The 7,771-nt window shown below is 49.6% G+C and overlaps 1 protein-coding gene across 1 annotated transcript in view; it reads left to right on the plus strand.

Annotated features, from left to right (window-relative positions):
- Positions 1 to 4,194: 4,194 nt before the first annotated feature.
- The window catches only part of LOC108296811 (SREBF chaperone), a 68,839-nt gene continuing 65,262 nt past the window's right edge, over positions 4,195 to 7,771 (plus strand). Inside the window, exon 1 of the mRNA XM_017519439.1 lies at positions 4,195 to 4,349. The gene's annotated coding sequence lies outside the window, so the exon portion shown is untranslated. The remainder of the gene's footprint in view (positions 4,350 to 7,771) is intronic.

Raw genomic sequence — 7,771 nt, forward strand, 5'->3', positions numbered from 1 at the left:
CATCGGTGAAACTCTTTACCGAAATGCCAAGGACTCAGTGAACTGGTTTCGTCTGTGCAGTGGGCAAGAAGAACCCTTGGGCAATTACAGACAGATGGATAAAAGGATAGATTTTTTGGATAGACATGAGATACTAAGCAAAACATTAATAGTTATGGAATCTAGGGTATATGAGTATACTAGGGTATATGAGTGTTCCCTGTAATCTGACAGTGAACTTTTTCACTGAAAGGTCTTTCAACTTTTTTATATGTTTTCTTTTTCTTTTCTTTTCTTTTCTTTTTTTTTTTTTTAGACAGAGTTTTGCTCTTGTTGCCCAGGCTGGAGTGCAATGGCAGGATTTCGGCTCACTGCAACTTCCGCCTCCCGGATTCAAGAGATTCTCCTAGGCCGGGCGCGGTGGCTCACGCCTGTAATCCCAGCATTTTGGGGGGCCAAGGAGGGTGGGTCACGAGGTCAAGAGATCGAGACCATCCTGGTCAACATGGTGAAACCCCATCTCTACTAAAACTACAAAAAATTAGCTGGGCATGGTGGCTCGTGCCTGTAATCCCAGCTACTCAGGAGGCTGAGGCAGGAGAATTGCCTGAACCTAGGAGGCGGAGGTTGCGGTGAGCCGAGATCGCGCCATTGCACTCCACCCTGGGTAACAAGAGTGAACTCTGTCTCAAAAAAAAAAAAAAAAGATTCTCCTGCCTCAGCTTCCTGAGTAGCTGGGATTATAGGCATGTACCACCATGCCCGGCTAATTTTGTATTTTTTTTTAATCTTTATTTTTAAATAGATACTGGGTTTCACCATGTTGGCCAGGCTGGTCTCAAACTCCTGACCTCAAGCAATCCACCCGCCTTGGCCTCCCAAAGTGCTGGGATTACAGGCGTAAGCTAATTTTGTATTTTTAGTAGAAATAGGGTTTCTCCATGTTGGTCAGGCTGGTCTTGAACTCCTGACTTGCCTCCCAAAGAGTTGGGATTATAGGCGTGAGCCCCCATGCCAGGCCTTTCTGTATGTTTTATTTTTTTATTCTTTTTTTTTTTTGGAATTCTTCCCTCTGTACTGTATGTTTTCATATTAAAATGTTGTAGGAGGCTGGGCATGGTGGCTCATGCCTGTAATCCCGATTATAGTAGGTAGATCAATTGGGCCCAGGAGTTCGAGACCAGCCTGGGCAACAAGGCAAAACCTGGTCTCTACTAAAAATACAAAAATAACCCTGGTACGATGGTGCAAGCCGGTAGTCCCACCTACTCAGGAGGTTGAGGCAGGGGGATTGCTTGAACCCAAGAGGCAGAGGCTGCAGTGAGCTGAGATCGTGCCACTGCTTTCCAGCCTGGGTTACAGAGAGAGACCTGGTCTAAGAAAAAAAAAAAAAAAAAAAAAAAGGGCTGGGAGCGGTGGCTCACACATGGAGTCTCAGCACTTTGAGAGGTCAAGGCGGGTAGACCACGTGAGGTCAGGAGATTGAGACCAGCCTGGCCAACATGGTGAAACCCTGTCTCTACTAAAAATACAAAATAATTAGCTGGGCATGGTGGTATGCACCTGTAATCCCAGCTACTCAGGAGGCTGAAGTGGGAACATTGCTTGAACCTGGGAGGTGGAAGTTGCTATGAGCCAACACCTTGCACTGCACTCCAGTCTGGATATGCATATAGGACAGGTGCAGTAGTTCACACCTGTAATCCCAGCACTTTGGGAGGCCGAGGCGGGTGGATCATGAGGTCAAGAGATCAAGACCATCATGGTGAAACACTGTCTCTACTAAAAATACAAAAATTGGCTGGGCATAGTGGCACGCGCCTGTAGTCCCAGCTGCTAGAGAGGCTGAGGCAGGAGAATCACTTGAACCTGGGAGGCGGAGGTTGCAGTGAGCTGAGATAGTGCCACTGCACTCCAGCCTGGCGACAGAGTGAGACTCTGTCTCAAAAAAAGAAAAAAGAAGTCCAGGCGCGGTGGCTCATGCCTGTAATCCTAGCACTTTGGGAGGCCAAGGTGGGTGGATCACCTGAGGTCAGGAGTTCAAGACCAGCCTGGCCATCATGGTGAAACACCATCTTAAAAAAAAAAAAAGAAGTTGTGGGAGAAGTCCTAAAATCATGGCCACTTCATTATACTCCATGGGGCCATTCTGTATTAGATTTACCAGAGCCCCAGAAGCCCCAGCTTCCCCAGAGGCTCTATGGGATTCTCAATGGGTCCTCTTAGTGCAGTGGAGTATTGTTTGCCATGCCTCAAGGCACACAGGTACTTAGCTAGGTGCTTGTCCATCTTATTTTTGCAGGGTAGTATCCAGACTTTGCTGAGGGTCAGTCCTCTGCAAACACAGCTTTGATGGAGTGGTGGGGTGGGAAGAGGTGGTGAGTGAAGAGGGTGACAGCAGCTCCCAAGGCAGTTTGGCTAAGTTCTGCCCTAGAGGTGGTTAAAAGGCTCCTGACCCTCTCTGGAGAAAAGACTTTGGGCCAGTGGGCCTAGGGCTCAGGAGGACTCCTTCATGCCCAAGGTTTCTGAGGGGACAGCTGATGGTATTTCAGGGGATCAGACCTGGAGAGGGGGATGTCAGGATAGGTAAGGGGTGTAGGTAAGTTCCCCTGAATGCTCTCTGTGGTTGCTTCTCTCTCATTTAATACAAGAAACAGGATGAGCACAGTGACTCACACCTGTAATCCTAGCACTTTGGGAGGCCAAGGTGGGAAGGCTGCTTGAGCCCAGGAGTTCGAGACCAGCCTGGGCAACACAGCAAAAGACCCCATCTTGATGAAAAAGCAAAAAACAAAAACTGGGCATGGTGGCGCTCATCTGTTGTCCCAGCTACTTGGGAGGATCACTTACTTGAGCCCAGGAGGTCAAGGCTGCAGTGAGCTATGACCACACCACTGCACTCCAGCCTGGGGAAAGGAGTGAGACCTCAAATGTAAAAATAAAAGTAATCTAAAAAAATTCTTTCTTTATAGGATAAAAATTCCTATATTAAGCCAAAAGACAATACTGAAAATGGCATAATATTGAAGGTCACTTTGGGGCAAGGCCCACTGTGATCCCCATTGTTAATTTCATTGTGACAATAGTGTGGTGGGCAGGGAGGGAGGCCAGAGGCTGGTGGGAACCAGGTTTTAGGAGGACGTATTTGAAGAATGTGTAGGGGGCAAGGGGGCTGGTGTGGTCAGACGGGCCATCTCTAATTTCTGCCTTGCATTGGTAATGAGATCTGCACTTTCTGGAACTCCCGGGAGTTTGCTGGTGCCTTTAAGGCAGGTCTAGGTAGCCCTGGCGTGGGTGCGGGTGTCCAGGGCAGCAGGCAGGGGGCGAGGCAAGGCTTACCTCTGACACAAGGGTCCAGAAAGGGCATGCAGTAGCATGATCAAAGTCCCCCCTGAGTGGTATGGGAAGGATCTCTGGCTGGGCCAGCGCTGGGCAGGTGGGGACCTTCGCTTCCCTCCCGGGGAAGGCTGCCTCCCCTTCCCCTTCTGTGAGGCCCTATAACAAGGCCTACCTCAGGTTTCCAGGAGGGCTAAATTGGGAGGACATGTACAATACCAGCTCAGCACCTGACACCGGGTATGCATTCAATGAACGTAACTGTTGCTGTTATAACAAATACCTCTTCCCTGTGGAACATGGTTAAATGCCTTTTAAATGGCTGTAGGGTAACTAGTTTTATGGACATTATTTATTCTCATCTGCATTTGCAGGGTATCTCAGCTCGGCTGCTTCTAATTTTTTGCCATTATAAAACAGGGAACATGAGCATCTTGTGCAAGGTGGGTTTTTTTTTTTTTTTTTTGACTCGCTGTAGTCTCAAGCTCCTGGGCTCAGGTGATCCTCTCACCTCAGCCTCCTGAGTAGCTGGGACCACAGGTACGCACCACCACACCTGGCTAATTAACTTGTGGAGACACAAGTCTTCTAGGTTGCCCAAGTTGGTCTCTAACTTTCCTCGGCTCAAGCGATCTTCGCGCCTCGGACTCCCACAGTGTTGAGATTACAACCGCGAGCCACTGCACCCGGCCTTCTGCAAGTTCTTGAGGACAGATGCGGGCCTAACTCTGCTTCAGGCCCTGCCCTGCCCGGCCGCCCATACTTCCCTCGGGTGTCCACCAGGGGGCGAACGGGAGTCGCGAACGGGGTTCGATTACGCACGCGCACGCCGCTGGGCGCACGTGCGGAGGGCGGCGGGCCGGGAGGGGAAAGGTAGGAGGTGAGAGGTGAAGGGGCGGGCGCCCGGCGGCCAGGAGGGAGAGGGCGGGCGCTACGCACCGGACTGCGGGCCGGGAGCGCGCACGCCGCGCTCCGCCCCTGCTGCCGCCCCAGTCGCCGCCGCCGCCGCCGCCCAGGAGCTGCTGCGGCCACAGGTACTGTAGTGCGGGTTCCCAGGGCGCCTGCCTGCGGGCTCCGGCTCGGCCCCAGCCTCGCGGATCCGGGAGTTCCGGGATGGGGGCTGCTAGGGGCGGGGGTGCGTGGGCATGGCGCTGTCCAGCAGCCGTGTGAGCCGGCCCTGGAGACCGCAGCCGGGCAAGGGGGCAGGGCCGCCGCGTCCCCACCCCCACCCTGGCCGCGCCCCTACCTGGGCCGGCCCGGGGAGCCCCGCGTCCCCACCAGATCTCCGAGAGCCCGGGATGTGCCGGGGAGAGTGGGGAGAGGAGGTCGCGCCGTCGCATCATCTGGCCTAGTTGCTCGGGGCAGCTGGTCTAGAACCTGCTGTGGGGCTGTCTGGGTTTTCCGGAGTGCGAGGGAGAGCGTGCTCTCCACTTCTGCCTCTTTGGAAGATCTGATTGAGAGACAACGCTAGCTGCTTTGCTGGTTTTGCTTGGTTTCTAGTTTTCCGTATTGCTTAAGCATAAACTTTGCTCACTGATGTTGCTTCTCTTTACTCTGAGTGGGTTTATTAATAATCTCAGAATTATACTGGCTTATAATGTCACGATAGCGTTAGTTGCGGGGAGTCCTGGATCCAGACTGTTTGAATCCCAGGAAGTTGTCCAGATGGGAATGTGGAGGGGGGCAGTGAGTCCCTGTGGGGGCTCTGGCAGGAGTCAGTCCCTGGTGCAGGTCACTTACTGCTCCACCTTGTATGGTGACAGTCGGAGCTCGGTGAATAAACTCTTTCTGGGGATTTTGTAATAGTTATTGCGAAGCGGCCATAGAAAAGGTGTAATGTTGCTAGCTTTGCGTGTGTTTCTTTTATTTGGCCAAAAGTTTTGTGGAGTTTGGTTATGCGGTGGCCTTATTGGTTTGCCATCATGTCAGGATATTGTGCTGAAGACTGATGCTTTTATTAGGGAGTCAGGGGCAAGGGTGTCTAGTTAGTGCTGTATACATTTTAGGTGTTCCTCAGTGATGCCTAAAGATCTGTCTTTTGTTTGTTTTGTTTTGTTTTGAAACAGGGTCTCACTCTGTCTCCCAGGCTGGAGTGCAGTGGCGCGATCTCGGCTCACTGAAGCCTTGATTTCCTGGGCTCAGGTGATCAATCCTCCCACCTTGGCCTCCCCAGCAGCTGGGACCACAGGTGTGTGCCATCATGCCTGGCTAATTTTTGTAGAGTTGGGGGTCTTGCTGTCTTGCCTAGGTTGATCTTGAACTCCTGGGCTCAAGCATTATACAAGCTTTGGCCTTCCAAAGTGTTGGGATTATAGGCATCAGCCACTGTGACCCCTTTACATTTTAGATGTTTTACACGTTTGCAGCATTCCCACTGATCACACGATATAAAAAACACTATATAAATATATTTAACACTATAAATATATTTCTGTATTCTTTTGGTCATAAATTGAAATGGAAAAAATTGGGCTTTTAAAATTTATTGTGAACTGATCTGATGTTGGAATGCTCTCTTTTGCTCTTGTGACAAAAACAGCCCCTCTCTAGAGATCTCCATGTACTATATTATAATCACTGTTTTGGGGCCCTTCCCCCATTCTCCCAGTCATTGTTATGAGGTGGATAAAAAGTTTAAGCTTATTACTAGAAAAAATGGAGGCATATGAGATTCAGAAATTAAACGAAAAAAAAAAAGATGGAGGCATAAATCACATAAAGATGTGATTTGCCTGAGGTCATATGTGAACAAGTAAACTACAAGTAAACCACCCAGTTGGGAAAGGAACCATGCCTGTGGGCTTCAGTGCAGGTATGTTTATTAACATTTGCTGGTAGTCTTTAGGGATGTTTTCTCTCTCAGTGTCTAGCCATGTGTGTGAATGTGAACATGCCTCTGGGATCCTGGAATGACAGGTTCATGTGCTGTTGACTTACTGTCAACCATTGGTGGTTGCCAGGGTTAGTTTTACTGGCTCTGACTGGTACTACATATTCAGCTTGTGTCATCACCCCCTTGAACAGATGAGAGGACTCCTCATAGAGAAGCCGGGTTCTTTTTTTTTTTTTTTAAGATGGGGTTTCATCATGTTGGTCAGGCTGGTCTTGAACTCCCGACCTCAGGTGATCCACCCGCCTCGGCCTCCCAGAGTGCTAGGATTACAGGCGTGAGCCACTGCGCCCAGCCGGGAAGCCGGGTTCTTACAAGGTCACTCAGCTTTTCAAGGGTGGATTATCCTTCAAACCACACCTCTGCCACCTGAGCTACTTCCATTAGAACTTGCTACCTAACTGAGTTGGCTAAAGAAACAAGGTTCAGGTGTCATCTTTTGGCACCCAAATTAATACTCCTGGGTAAGATTTATTGAGCCTTTGTGCTGTTTAGGCACTGTTTTAGGTACTGTAATATTAGCTTATGTCACTTAGTCCTCATGATATCCAGATGAGATAACACTGTTATCACCCCCTTTATGGATGAGTTTTAGAGAGGTTATTTGACTTGATCACCTGGGTCACCAAGTGAATTTGAGACAGAGCAGGTGTGCAAACTGAGGTTTAGCTGATGACAGAGTCCATGCTTTTTTTTTTAGACTGAGCACTGTCACCAGGCTGGAGTGTAGTGGTGCTATCTTGGCTTACTGCAACCTCCACCTCCCGGGTTCAAGTGGTTCTCCTGCCTCAGCCACCTGACTAGCTGGGACTACAGGCACATGCACCACGCCCAGCTAATTTTTTTTTTTTTTTTTGAGTTGGAGTCTTGCTCTGTCACCAGGCTGGAGTGCAGTGGCACAGTCTCGACTCACTGCAACCTCCGCCCCCTAGGTTCAAGCGATTCTTCCTCCTGAGCCTCCCGAGTAGCCGGGACCACAGGCTCATGCCACCACGCCCGGCTAATTTTTTTGTATTTTTAGTAGAGACGGGATTTCACCGTGTTGGCCAGGATGGTCTCCATCTCTTGACTTCGTGATCTGCCCGCCTCAGCCTCCCAAAGTGCTGGGATTACAGGCGTGAGCCACTGGGACTGGCCTAATTTTTGTATTTTTAATAGAGATGGGCCAGTATAGTCTTGATCTCCTGACCTTGTGATCTGCCTGCCTGGGCCTCCCAAAGTGCCAAGATTACAGGCGTGAGCCACCGCGCCCAGCCTGAGTCCATGCTTTTATGCTGTTCTTCTACCTTGTGGCTTCACAGTCTTCTCTGTTGCTCATTGGCAGATGAGGGTAGTGGAAGAAGCAATTTGACCACTACCATTTGACAGTTTCTGCCTAAGTAGTCAAGGGCACTACCCTAGAATGCTTGCAGGGATACTAAGTCATAAGGAAGTTTTGCAGTGAGGTCCAAAGATGGTATGTAAGCATAAAGATGCACATGGGTCTCAGGAAAAAATAAAACTAATTTTCATGTTTATTTTAGCCTCATTTATTATTATTATTATTATTATTTTTTTTTTTTTTTT

Source organism: Cebus imitator, unplaced genomic scaffold (assembly GCF_001604975.1).
Source record: "Cebus imitator isolate Cc_AM_T3 unplaced genomic scaffold, Cebus_imitator-1.0 Scaffold0, whole genome shotgun sequence".
Lineage (NCBI taxonomy): Eukaryota > Metazoa > Chordata > Mammalia > Primates > Cebidae > Cebus > Cebus imitator.